Source organism: Vulpes vulpes, chromosome 3 (assembly GCF_048418805.1).
Source record: "Vulpes vulpes isolate BD-2025 chromosome 3, VulVul3, whole genome shotgun sequence".
NCBI classification, from domain to species: domain Eukaryota; kingdom Metazoa; phylum Chordata; class Mammalia; order Carnivora; family Canidae; genus Vulpes; species Vulpes vulpes.
Window position 1 is genome coordinate 110894709 of NC_132782.1, and position 15077 is coordinate 110909785.

A 15077-nucleotide genomic window follows, 5' to 3' on the forward strand; every position below is an offset into this window, starting at 1 on the left:
GGAGGTTTCAACCCCTTTTAAGGACACCTGAAGAAGAGATGCCAGGAGTTTTCAAACCTAGTTGAGTCATTTAGCAGGATGGGGAAAAAAGACTAACATCCTAACTATCAACTTCAAAACATGAGTTCTAAGACCATCCCTAAGCAGAGAGGAGGATACAAGGAGAGTCTGGTTGAGAGAGGAAACACAGGAAAGGAGACACCCACAGTAATGAGTAGAGAAGGAACTGCAGGAAAACATGAAATTTGTCCAAATTATGCCAGCCCACTACTGATGGCAAAGCTGACAGCGATGACCATCACCCATCCCTACATGACTATGTACCTAATTCTCAAACCCCAAAGTAATATGTATTTATCCCCATGACCTTGGAGCTGCTACTTGCCCCATTCTCCACCAATACTGACAAGAAATTTAACAACAAAATACAGTGATAACAGTTTTGTGATGATGGTGGTTTCGATGGTGATTTTATGTATAGGTAGGCAGAGCTCCTTCTTCCAATAGGCTTTTCTGCTATTAATCTCTATAGCCCACTACTAGGGCTTGAGGGGTTTTCTGACTATTGAAAGTCAAAGAAATTGACCCCATTCTTTCTATAACACCTAGTTTTGAAGACTTGATCCACCACCACCTCACTGTGGAGCCTTGGGAAGGTTACTTGCCCTTTGGGTAGCTCATTTTCCCGGTCTATAATGTGAAGACTATAGGGCTACCTACCGCATGGGGTGGTTGTAAAGATTAAATGAGTTAGTACTTGTAATGCACTTAGAAGAATGCTTGGCACATCGTAAAGACTCGATATATGTTAGCTATTAACATCACAATTTAATCTGACAAGTATGCTATAACTCACGACTACTCTAAAGTGATGCAGCCCTGGAGCCATGTGTGCCCATATATCTGCAAGGCCATAGGGTGTGGGATGTAGCTAGATGTTCCATCCTTCCTCTCCTGGATACAGGCTCCATCTGGCTCCCCACAGCTGCTCACAGGCCTTTCTGTTCCGGGAAAACCAATCCATCTGAGGGCCTTTGTTTGGCATTTCCAGTCCCACTAATTGTGAGGCTTAGCATCTCAGGCAGAAAACCAAATGTCCATTGTGGGTTAAAGCAAAAGTGAGAATAGAAACGTGTTAGAGCATTTGAGCTCCCAGAGGTGAAGCCACTTCCTTCTGATGAATTGCGACACATAGAAATCAATCCAGGTCACTTAGGAGAACAACTTGGTATTTGGTGTCCAAACGAATCGCTAATTTATTACACTGCTATTTGATTAAATACACAAGAAGGGAGTGAGTCGATGTGGAGTGTCTGCAGGTGAATTCTCTTGTGGCTCATTTGGGAGCGTCTCCCTATCTAATACTCAACAAAAAATAAACAGTTTCAAAGCGCTCTAAAGGTATCCAAGCGCTTTTTCCATATTGTGGTTGATCTTTGTTTTATTCTTGATTTTCTGCAATCTCTAGGAAGTGAGGCAAGTTACCCAAACAACAAAAAAATCAGCCAATCTAAGGAAATCAGCCAGGAACAAATATAACCAGGAGTGGATCAGCACATATTAACCTCCATCTCCAAAATCTTCATTTTTAACCCCCTCATCTAAAGTCAATGCCAGGATGCCTGGGTGGCTCAGCAGTTTGGCGTCTGCCTTCGGCCCAGGACATGATCCTGGAGACCTGGGATTGAGTCCCACATCGGGCTCCCTGCATGGAGCCTGCTTCTCCCTGTGCCTCTGTCTCTGCCTTTCTCTCTCTGTCTCTCATGAATAAATAAATAAATCTTTAAAAATAAATAAATAAAGTCAATGCCATCACCTACCTGTCTTTGCATACTGTGCCGCCATTTACAAATGAATTTTTATGTGTTTGAATACATGTGTATAATCTATCTTCCTAATGTGTAAAAGACAACTGGAGAGTGAACAAAATATAGTTTAAATAGGCTAACATATTAGCCTCAGTATAAAAAACTGGAAGTAACTGAGGAGGAGGGAGAACAGGTTTGGCTGGATTAAGGCCCCCATCCCAGGAGTTTCCCCTATTTCTCATTTCCACACCAGCCTAAACTAACTGGTTGTAACAAAACAAAACAAAACAAAAACCTAACTGGGGCAGCCCTGGTGGCACAGCGGTTTAGCGCCGCCTTCAGCCGGGGGTGTGATCCTGGAGAACTGAGATCAAGTTCCACGTCAGGCTCCCTGCATGGAGCCTGCGTCTCCCTCTTCCTGTGTCTCTGCCTCTCTCTCTCTCTCTCTCTCTCTCTCTCTGTCGCTCATGAATAAATAAAATCTTAAAAAAAAAAAAAACCCTAACTGTTTGTTGGAAAGTATCTCAGGACAGCTTACAGAAGAGATTCCAGGCAATTTTCTCTACCATCTTCATAGGTTGCCATGAAGAAGAGGAGGAAAAGGAACTTCCAAAATTTAATGCAGAATGGTTCATGCACACATGCACACGCACACACACACATGCACATACAGCATTTTTCCTTCTGAATCCCAGAAATATCATGGAGGCATCTCAGCAAAAAATAAGGGAGAGGTAGTTCTTGTTTGTTCTGAGCCTTCTTTAAGGGGATGACCCAGGTCATCTTTCCTGCTCAGAATCTCCCTAAGGTTTTAGGTTTTACTAAGTAACAAAACTCTGATGTTCCCATTCCTGACATCACCAATGCCTCCTGCCTCTTGCTTATAGCTGATGGGCAGAGCAACTGTCCTAACAGAACAATGTGTGGGTGAATGCGACTCTTTCAAGTGTCATCCCTCAACCTGCACAGTTGGTAACCAATTCATATAAGAAACTGGTTGTGGCTGCCACAGCCATGGTCTCATCTAATTGGATCTCACCACCAGGACACCTGTCTCTTTGTTTAAGAGGTGAGGTGACCAGGATGATGTACATCAGCTAGAAAACCAAGAACACTGGAGTTGAGTCCCAAAATTTACTGGACATTTGGCCCTGCCCTTTGTCTAAAATGTATAGTTTTTATCTTATAACAAATCTTCTAGCTCTTTCTACCTTCGATAGGTCTTCTAAGCACAACATCTCCAAAGAAACGAGAGCTTTAAATGATACACTGGACCAGATGGATTTCACAGATATCTACAGAACTTTACATCCAAACTCAACTGAACACACATTCTTCTCAAGTGCACATGTGGTGGATAAAACAGATGCAGTTCCTACTCACATCAAGCTCACAGTGTCAGTGATGAACAGTAAAAACAAACAAATGAATGCACAATTACAAACTGTGGTAGGAGGTAGAAAGCACATTAGTGGTTGCTGGGGATGAGGATGGGAAATGAGAGGTGGCTCCTTAATGTACGCGTTTCTCTTAAGGTTGATGGAAATGGTCTGAAACTACTGTGAAGGTGCTTGCGCACCTCAGCACATACTAGAAACCACTGAGTTATACCCTTTACATAGATGAATTATATGGCACGTGAATTGTAAAATGTTACATAAAAAGCACAAAACTATAACACGGACAGGCAGCCACACGAGGAGCAAGGGAATGTAGTCAGCTGTCCACTAGATCAGCTCTCTTGTACATTAAGGAGGACTCCCCAACACTTCCAAGTTTGAGGACCCTGTTATCTGCCCTGGGAAAATGAGGCCAGTGGTGCCAGAGTGTCTCCTCCTGAGGTGTCCTTTCTTCCCTGCTCCGTCCCCCCCCCCCCATTCTCTCCATTTTCTCTCCCCCTGACCTGGGAGAAATTGCTTGATACATTCCTGTTGTCTCACAGTGGCTCCTGGCACCAGAATCTACCATCAGCGCCTGGATCCAATGCATAACCAAAGGTGACAAGACCAAGAGGTTCTTTCACGGAGTCCTGACCCTGACAGTTCCAATATCTCGGAAAAAGGCAGCCTTCACAGACTCAAAGTAGGATTGCTGGAGCCTCCAGTCCTACTTGACATATCACTGTAGATCCCCAATTACCACACTTTGCCACGGATGGTGTCCTCGGAAATAAACTTGGATGGAACAGAAATAAATCTGTTCAATCAAATCTTTCTTTTTCTTGAATGATGAGAGGTCATTCTAACCTTGCCATGAGCTCAAGAAGAACTCTGCTTTTGAGCTAGAGATGAAATTAGTACTGGGCATTTCAATGCTTCTCACCCTGAAAATAAAAGACAGCCAATAAGACCATCTTCCCAGTCCTTATATCCATAGCACCATACAGGGTAAGTGAATAAATTAACTAGTGAATGAACAAATGACAGGTGGAATGAGGTCTCAGAAAGAGTATGGAATGGACTCAATTTTCCCAACAGATGTGACACTTTTGGAAAAAATTTCTCATCCATTTGGGTCAGAATCATAAACTTTAGGTTGTGAAAGAAACTATGATCATGGTCCTCAAGTAATTTCTACTAAAATACATAGAAGGGTAGAACAAGTGACCCCCCCACCCCAAAGGAAGGGAGCCGACTGCCCAGCAAAGAGGACTAGGGACCATCTTAGACATAAGAGAATCAAGAGCATCCCTAAGACAAAGAGCATTAGGCATATTATTGGTAATAATAATCATACAAAGGTCTAATATTAAAACTGAATTGGAAATATATTCAAAAGCTTATATTGTCACCCTTTCCTGGGTGTTTCACATGACCTGACATTTGCATAATGGCTTTCTTTTGTATTCTTTCTTCCAACTAATTGATTTAGAATGCTTCTGTTAAACAGACCTGCTTCCAGAAGTGTCTGTAAGGCAGGAAAATAGAAATATGTCTATTTCCCACTATCTGGTATTCAAAATACAGAATTAAGAATTTTTTTAGTTTTGACCTTGGGCCATAGAGGAAAATGCTCATGATTTCTCAGAAATATTCATGTGTACATCCCCCTCCCAAGGACGAAGTACCAGACAGCAAGCCATTTCTATCCATTCTCCCAACCTTCCTGCCCTGAGGATGGACATGGCTACAGCGTTTGATGGCTGGAGGACTTGAACTGACAGATGAGATGTAGATATTTGTAAACCCCAAAACTATTTTTTTTAGAAACTTTTATGAAGGCTCCTTTCTTTGCACAAAGTTAAGTCTCAGCATTGCCCATTCTTCATGCTACAGGGGTTTCCCAGGGAGCCAATGAAATCTGTTATCTGCTACCCCCATGCCCCTGCATTGCACCACATCTTGCAGCAGGACATGGGCACCATGGTTTTGCCATTACAGACAGTGTGTCAAGGAAGACTGGTTGGCAGTGTTAGACGCTACAGGGAGGACAAAAGAGCACTGGGCTTGGCAGCATGGAATTCACAGGTACCCTGTCAGGGAAGTCCAGTGGTAGGCCCAACTTGCAGGTCAACTTGCAGCAGGTTGAGACAAAATAAGACCATGAGTATAGACCACTCTTGAGATGTTTGGTAAAAATGAGAGAAGAGAGACGAGACAAAGTGTTAAAAATCACTTATTCAATAAATATTTACTGCACACCTACCAAGTACAGGCACCATGTCTAACCTTGTAGGTGGGAGCTTTAGATTCAAACGTATACAGGAATCCAGACTTCCACCTTCCTAGAGCTGAGGGTCTACAGAGAAATAAAATGAATAAAAGGGTAATTATAATGTGATAAGTACTTTGGGAGTACACAGTACAAACTTGGGAAGTCAGGTAATCCTTCCTGGAGGAAGTGACATGGTAGGATGTGTAAGAGTTAGCAGACAAGGCAAAGTGTGCATATGGAAGGGATAAGCGAAGAGACTGTCAGGCAAATGATACAGTGTATGCAAATACCCAGAAGAAAGAGAAGGAATTTATTCACTTAAATAATAAATATGTATTAGCCATTTACATAAGTACTGTTTTAGATGCTTGGAATAGACCAGGGAAAAAAAAGACAGATGAGATTCCTAAATTCACTAGTCTTTTATTCCAGTCAGAGCAGAGAGACAATAAACAAACATGACCATCCAGACAAAATAGATCCTGTGAAGAAAGTCAGAAGGTGGGAAGATGGCAGGATGAAAGGATTTCAGGATGGCTGGAGTATAGCAAGCAAGGGAATTAAGGGTAAATGCCAGCCTCTAGAGGTAAGCAGGCTAGTTTCCCTAGAGCCCTGGAAGCCATATCAAAAAACTGGCTTACTGCTCAAGCATTAGGAGAAGGGTGGTCACCACTGAAGAGTTTTATGGTTAAGCAAGAGAGTAGGATAAATATCAAGAATGAGATTCAGGGTCAAGGGGGAGTGTTCCTTCTTAGGATGAAAAAGACAGAAGCTTATCTTTATATTGCATGAGAAAAAAAGAAAAAGGAGAGAACTGATAGAGCAACTGCCAGGAGAAGGAAAGACTCAAGATCACAGGTGGAGGGTTCTGTCTTGAATCAAGCTAGGTTCAAGGTGTGGACCACTGCCCCCAAAGGATCAAGCCCCAAACCTGATGGGGCTTCTCAGTGGTATAGGTTTTATTTACCCGCAAAAACTGTGGCCTTGTTTTTCTTGTTTTAAGAACACATAAATAAGTCAGCTTCCTGATTTATTATACCACCAGCTGCCATATTTCAGATTTGGGGATCATAGCCACACTAGATTACAAAAGAAATGGCTTCTAAATCAAAGTTTACTATGGCCCCTAAGATGTAACTAATAGAGTTTATAAATCAAAAAAATATACACAGTGTACCTAAATAAACCCAGACCAGAATAAGATGTGTGCTGTGGGGTTAATCAGTAAATCTTGGGCCAAGTGTGTATAGCATCAGTAAGTCTTGGGCCCAATTAAGTCTTGGGTATAAGAGGGGGTGGGTCCATGGACTGCACATCTTAAATTCTACAGGTGTCTTTTTCATACACTATGAAACTGCTCTAGAGCTCCAGTACCTTTGCACTCATGTTACTGCACCTCCAATGGAGTCCAAATTGTACAACTTGATATGAACTGGGGACTTTGGCCAGAGAGCTACAAAGATAGACCCTTTCCACTCTATGAGGCCAATAGTCTCAGAATCACACCCCACACAGTGCTGAGCAAGTCTGAGATGATACAGGAACAGAACTATGGAGCTCACTCAAGACCAAGATCTTTCCTGATGGCCATGTTTAGAATCCTCTTGACAAGAAAAAGACAACCAATTCTACTTGGACTGTATACTTTTTACCAATCCCTTTTAAGTATCTTAAGAGCTTCTCCAGTCACAAGATAGTTTACAAAAGCTGTAGGTCTTCAAATGGTGTTTTTTAGACCAGGGGTGTGGGGTACTCCAGGGTCTGTGCACATGCTTTCCCATCTCTTTCTCCCATAATTTACATGGCTGCCTCCTTCTCATGCTTTGGATCTCAACCACAAGTTGCCTTCTTGGAATGACCCTCCCTGTCATCCATCAGATTCACCCCCTTTCACTATTCCTTACTAGAGCACTCTGCTTAATTCTTCATATTATGTATCACAATATATAATTAATAACTGTTTTGTTTACCTTTTTATTATCTATAAGCTTAATGAGGTCACAAAAGGTCCAGCTTTCCCTACTCATCATTGTATCTCTCAAATCCAGGCCTTGCAAAATTTCTGATAAATAGAAACTCAAAATTTATCTTTTTGATAATTTCAAAAATTCAAATAAATCTGAGAAATTATAGCTTAAAGATTAACAGGTTTCTTGCCTGTAGGAATCTTCAGAGCCTTAAAATACTAGTATGAATTATATGTCAACAGAAGGTAGATAAATATAGTATGTGGTGTTTCTTAAACTCATTTGGCCACAAAACACTTATTTTTTTTCATGGCATCTTTCTTTCCTTGGAGCATCTTGTGCAACTAATGTCCCAAGGAATGCTCTTTAGGAACTATTGCTTTAAAGATTATCACTATGAGAGGTACTTCAGGGTTGATGCTCAGAACCTAGTGCCTGATACTCTCAAGAGGGAGAGAGCTGGCATCCTCTGAGTACCACCTGCCATCCTGGTAAACGTCTTCCCTCAAACATGCAGGGAGCTGTCCTGAAGAGGCTGTCACTTCCTACTTACCAACAAACAGAAAGCATTTTTTTTAAGTTTTAGAAAAAAAAGAAAAAAAAGATAAATACTTTCCCATTCTCTGAACTAATGTCAAATGACCTGGAAACGTTGCCTCTGGGAGCTCAAGCCATAGAACAAAGTAGCATTTCATCTTCCTCGTCTGACAGCTCAATTTCAGCAGCTGCTAGGGAGGGTGGGCAAGCCCCCACCACAGCTAGTCACGAATGTCACCGTTTATACTGAGATCCCTTTGATAACAGTCTCTGTAGATGGCAGGCTTGAATTTATTCTTTAGGCAAAGCAAAGCTTGTATTAATATAATTAGGACCCTCTGCAGACTATACCTACGTAACCACAAGAGGAAAATGTGTTCTTTAACATGTGTTCATATTTCCCAAATTAATTTTAACACTCGGGCTGATGCATAAATCATAATAGGAGAAAAGAGGAAGGCGGCCCAAGAGTACATCCATACTTACTTAAAAACTTCCAGACCCTCAGCACTCTCTTCCAAAGAGCTGGTACTAGAAGCCTTCCTCCATAGCACTAAAAAGGTGCAAAGTCTTAATAATTTTATTATAAAAATTAAGACCCCTCCATTTAGCACTTATATATAGCCCCCTTTCTCCAATGCAACTCTCAAACCATGGGGATCAGTTTGCCATGGCCTTAACCAGTCCCCATCCTAACAGAAAAGGGGATGAAATGGAAGCTCAAAAGTAAGATCCCGCCTGCTGAGAGGTCCCATTGTACATTTAGGAGGGCTTTCCTCAATCCCATCCTATACATATATCCACTGATTTAGGCTGATTTCATGTTAGTTTCCCACCTGCATGAATTCATTACCAACGTGCTCAACACAAAAAGAAAATAACTGAAAAACAGTACCTCTGTCTTTAGGGTGGCTCTTCAACCACACTCTATTTGTTTACTCCCACATCATTCAAACCAGCACTTCTCTTGACTACAAACCATTGTCTCCTTCAACCTACATTTTGTGGGATCAAGATTAGTAACTTTGGGGATCTGAGCATATTCTCTATTAAATAGAAATAAAATATAAGATCCAAACTAATTCTGGAGATTTACTGCCTTTATTCATTCATTCATCTTCCTATCTAGCACCGAGAGCCCATATTCCCAGCATCATGCTACACACTCTTCTATGTTACATCCATTTCCACAGCCACACCCCCCTTCACAAGGTCCTGAGATTACAAATTATACACTCCTTGGGGGGATATGGGTGGCTCAGTTGGTTAAGCATCTGTCTTCAGCTCAGGCCATGATCCTGGGGTCCTGGGATGGAGTCCCATGTCAGGCTCTCTACTCAGCAAGGACTCTGCTTCTCCCTCAGCCTGCCACTCTCCTGTTTATGCTGTCTTGCACACTTTCTCTCAAATTTTATATATATAGATAGATATAAAGATACATAGATATAGATATTATATAGATATCTATAGATGTTAGATAGATATCTATATATCTATATCTATATATCTTTAAACAAATTAGACACTCCATTTTACTCACATAGGAGAATTTATTGGTCTGTGAATTAAGCCCACCTCATAGCATATCCCAGGGCAAGCCCAACCCCAGACAGGCTCACATAAATATGCAGTGAGCTCCAAAATTACAGCAACTTTCAAAGGACCTCCCCCTAATTCTATTCTACCCCTTGAATTGAAACCACTGCACACACAATAGGGGAGATGGGAGTGGAGAGGGAAAGGATGGACAATACCACTCCCTAGACCCAAGCAAGAGGGGCTCCTAACCTGTGCCACAAGATTCAGAGAACCCCATAGTCACAAATACACAGTAGAGTAAATTATATGTCAATTATATGTCAAAGCTGGGGGGAGGTGGGAGGAATAAAACAAAGAGCTCGAGAATGGCAACAATAAAAAAGAAAATATTAAAGAGAAAATATACTAAAGAAAATGTGAGTATTCATATCTTCTGGGATTCTGTTGTCAGGCTGACCCAGCACAATCTGTGACCATAAACATTTGCTCTTACAATTAGCACTGTTCAAGTCCTAGGGAGCCATATCTCTATACCATGCCTTGGAAATAGCCCCTGTTGAATTTTCAGCCTGGGAGGATGGGGAAGAAAAGGGCTTGCCAGAAGAAACCATCTTTGTGATAGAGTTGAAGCTCCAGAGGCAATCGCTTACCAAAACCAAAGAAAAAAACACCCTTGACTCTTAAGAGGTCAGAAGGGAAACAGAGATAAGGATAGCAAGATAGCAAGCAAGGACCATGGGTGGATATTTTAGGAATACAGTTTAACCCAGGGGTGCCACAATTGATGGGCCCCATCAGCTCTCTGAGCTTTTAACACGCAAGAGGCATGGCTTAGTTCTGAGAACCAGATGCTAGAAACAAGACCCCCACAAGGGGCCTTCTCCTGGCTTCCCCTTCCTTACTCTGCAGCTGTGGTTTCCAAGCATCTACATGTGTATGTAACACTTTCTGGAAAGATCAGCGGGCCCTTCATTCTGAAATGACGTCAGCCCCGTGCATTTCGTATAACAATACCCATTGAAAATACAGGTGGCTTTTTTTTAATGAAAGCATCAGTTTTTATTGTTATTGCTAATTTAAAAGTTTTTATGTCCTTATTGGGAAAAACAAAACATCATTTATCTGACTTTCCAACCAGAATGTGACTCCACAGGGGCAGATATTTTTGTTCTGCTTTATTTGCTAAAGTACCTGAAGTGCCTAGAATGGGAGCTGGTATGTAATTAGGTGCTCAATAAGTCAACAAATATTTGTTGATTGAATTGGCAACATTAAGTCACAGACTTTGAAAGAACAACTGAGAACCATATTTCTATACAACTCTCTCAGTTCTGGATCAACCAACAGTAAACTCCCTTTCTTACCCTTTTCTCTAGGGTAGCCTTGACCCTTTCTGGTGGCGGATAGGGCTTACAGAACAGTAATGAGAGCCCAGATCCACTCAGGACACCCATTAAAACAATGAACTGTCCTTCTCATGTAGCAATGTTGGCAAGACAGATAAGGAAATAGGGGTTCCCAGACTCCTGGCTCATTGACAGCAGCACAACTAAGTACAGGTGCTGCAACTTGGTGTTCTTGTGATCTTAAGGCCCAGTCCTATCCCTACAACCTCTGTCATTGTCCTCCACCAACACTCCTTTCAAATTCTCCTGCAGACAGCCTCTCTCTCTCCCATGACACACTCAGCTCTACAACAACGCTTGTTTTGAAAATGTGAATTTGTTCCAAAGCGACTGTTACATTAGGGAACAATTTGAGCATAACACATATTTTGCATTTGCTTATGCATGATTTTGTCTGCTAGAAACATGAGGTGAACACAGAAAGCTGTAACCAGCTGAACCGAGGCACGCAGAAGTATGCAAAACACAAGCATGCGCATACACACACACACACACACAAACTCAACCATTATCCTTAGTTCTTCCCAAATTACAATCTTCCTAACGCTCACTTCCTTCACACCAAACTTCAGGTTTTTTTTCAAGGTGGACTGTGATATGTGTCGTAGTATGCATATGTTTAACCACTTGAGGTATATGAAATTGTGCTAACATTCTTATTAGGTTTCTATCTTTTTTTAAATACCTCACTGATGAATTGTTTTAATCATGTGCTCCAATACCATTTTCCCCATGCGGTTTCACTGTGCACTTCTGCAAAGTGCGATGACTTCTAGGAACACAAATGTTGCATGATAGCAAAACAACCTATACCATCTTCCCATTTATCACATCTGCACCTCTGAGCATCTTGCTATCTAAGCCACCTCCACCAAGGGAATGAATATTCCCAAGTACTCATAAGTGTAACTTTACCAAATAAAACCACCTACAAGATACATGTCCTATACCTATTATTTAACCGAACTCTGACAAAGTAAAATTTTCTTCTAATCAGTATTACTGGTCAGACCACAGTTATTGGGGTTGACCATAAGCTGACCCAGTGCCAGTGATGGGGCTGAGCAGAGAGAACAGATTCACCCCAGAATGGTCAACCTCAGAGAGTGGGATAGTAAGAAACATCTGCAGGCCGGATGGAGCTCCCAGGTTCTCCCAAACACTGACTACACTTCAGTTCCTTTTCAACAATTGTTCTATTTGCTTACAGCCACCTCAGGGACAGCCACATGTGATCTGGAAACAGAGGAGAAAGCAAGTGCAGTGGGCTGCTCAAGAGTTAATCCTCGAATGCTGAGTTCCTCCAGGAACATCTCCCTTTTCAGGAGAGGATCTACATAACTGCTTTGCAGCCTGCCTAGGTTGTTATGAACTATTCAGAATGCATACTAAGTGAAATCCCCCTCCATTTGCTACCAACAAAAGACAATTTTTATAAAGAACAAAGAGAAGATGTACAGTGTAGAGGGCATCTCATTTGGCAGAAATAGCCATGTGGCCCTTCCATCTTTGGCCTGGCTGATTCTCACCTGAAGTGCTTAGGTGTTTTCACTGTGCGAAGATTTAATTTCATGTTCAAGTACACAGCTTGGTAAATTTTGACCTCTATATATGCATACATGCACCGTATATATGTGTATACACACACACACCCATGAAACCATCACCACACTCAAAATAGTAAAATATCCATCAGCTCCAAAAGGTTCCTTGTGCCCCACTGTAATCCTTCCCTCTCCCATCTTTCAACTCCCGTCCATAGGCAACCAGTGATCTGCTTTCTGTCCCTATAAATTGGTTTGCATTTTTAGAATTCATATAAATGCAATCATATAGTATGTAGTATTCTTATAGGTATTCTTGAGCTTTATTCTGGGAAGCAATGAAGTTTCTTGCAAATGGTTTGATCCCTTCAGGTCTTCCTTTGAAGACAGGAGTGGAGTCATGTTCAGTCTCTGGTGAATTATTCCCCACCACTGAAGCAGGAACCTTCTGAATGCTAGCCAATGTCACATGAACTATGAGGTTTTTCACTCTTGCTGGTGGGCACAGATATTCTTAGCTACGGATGAGCATGAAGTGCAGTTCCTTCTAAGCCTTATGAGAAGCTCCTAAGATAATTTTTTTAAGTGCTGGATTGTTTTTTGGAATGGGTCACTGAGCAGACATCGAACGTTCTGGGACCCTTCCTCATCATTGATTAGCATGGATGGCAAAGTATCAGATCATAAAACCTACTAAAAACTAAAGCATAATTGTGGCCTACTTACTCAAAAACTAATGAAACTAGTATTTCAAACTGACTGGTTTGACTCTCCTTGCTAAAAATCAATGCATTTATAAATAACAGTGGAAGTGTTGGGTGGTCTTTTTGTCCACTCAAAATCTGCTCTTTCATTGTTTTCCTAGACTGAGATGCAAGGTGGGCTATATTCAGTAAAATCAATATCTGAGTTATTAAATTGAGATGACTACAAGCATTTCATGGATGGCATGGAAGGGAAGGTGGAATTAAGCTACACAGAGTCAATTACTTCTGACAGACATTCCATACTCTGGATATGACAGTTATCATCATGTCCATAAATTTGGAGTAAGACTAACCCTCAAGAGGCTATTTTCTTTGGGCAGTTTGAATAAAGTCCGTATACACTGATGGCAATAACAATGCTGTCTTTAAATAGGTCCCTGATCTGAAAAACAATGCTTGCCATAGGGTAGTAAACTGAGAAAGGAGAGGTCACCAAGTATATCCCTTTGATTACAGTTTCAACTAAAACAGAACTCTGTACTCAAATAGATTTTAAATAAAATACATAATTAGAACAAGATATAAAGAAATATAAATACTTAAGTAAAATGAAATGCCTCATTTTCTAACCCAGTGCTCCTCACTTTAAGTATCCATACTAGCCACCTAAGGGTCTTGCTAAAAATGCAGATTCAGATTCAGTAGGACTGGGATGGGTTTGAGGCACTGCATTCTAAGAAGCTCTTAGGCAGTGCTGATGCTGGTGACCATCGTTCAGAATCCAGGATGTTAGCCTCAGAGTTTCTTAGACAACAAATCTAAAATCAGACCCAGGTGTCTGAATTTTTAATAATCCCTTCAGGTGATTTTGATACAGGTGGCTCATAAGCCACAATTTGAGAAATGCCACTCTAACAGTGTGGATTTCCCCAGGTTCTACAAAAGCACTCATTTCAACTTCACATTTACATAGAGAAGTGTGCAATACTCCTCAAACTTAAGCTTTGAAACATGAGGGGTAAAATAAATGAAAGTCTATGGTCAAAGAAGTTGGGAAAGTTTGGCTACTTTGTCCCACTCAACATGTCATAACAGACATCATTTCTGAAAAGTTCTGTAGTATTAATAAAAATTTAACTTATGCTATTTTTTTCTCTATTGTTTGAACATGGAATCTTCCACTTCCCTTCTCTTGTGCTTAGCTATAAACAGCCTGTAGGCTAGAGTCAATAGTTTGGAGAATTCTCAGCTCAAGGGCATAAACAAACTGGTATTTCAGCAGTGCCACAGAGTGTCTAAGACCCTAGATCCTTTTGATTTTTAAAAAGGCTTCTGCTTCTTTGGTTTTCCTGTTCAGCACTCTTGTTTTTTTAACACCTCCATCCTTAACTGTCTCTTAGCTTTAGAAAAGGAACTGCCCTCCATTCAAGAAGATTGGCAGAAATTGGAACAAAGAAAAATCTGTGAATTAATGTAATCCTCTGATCTTGGTTAAATGCTAAAATGTACTTTTTCCAATCAAAAATAATTTTACTCTGTTAAAACCAAAATACTCCTTGAAATAAGCATTAAAAATGTTTATCTCTTAAATGTTAATTTCCTAATTTCCCTTTCGATTAAAATATAGCCCTCTTAAAGATTCCATATCACTCTTCCAATTATAAATCCAAGTTGCAAGATCACAATGCTTAAAATACGTATCTAAGCAGAATTCAAAGTTTGATGTTAGTTAGGTACCACTCCCCACCCCCATCATAATGTAAGAACCTAATTTGGAGAGGGAAAAATAGAAAAACTCTAATAATCTCCTCATATTTGTAAATCAATGGTTTCCACCACTCTCTCAGAACAGGTTTAAAAATAAATAAGTAGGGATATAAAATGATTCCCGCACACTGTCCCTTGGGCTTTCCCC

The 15077-nt window shown here is 40.9% G+C and overlaps 1 protein-coding gene across 9 annotated transcripts in view; it reads right to left on the reverse strand.

The window, feature by feature from the left end:
* RBFOX1 (RNA binding fox-1 homolog 1) overlaps positions 1 to 15077 on the reverse strand; it is a 2027925-nt gene that overhangs the window by 1772008 nt on the left and 240840 nt on the right. The gene's annotated exons all lie outside the window — the stretch shown is intronic.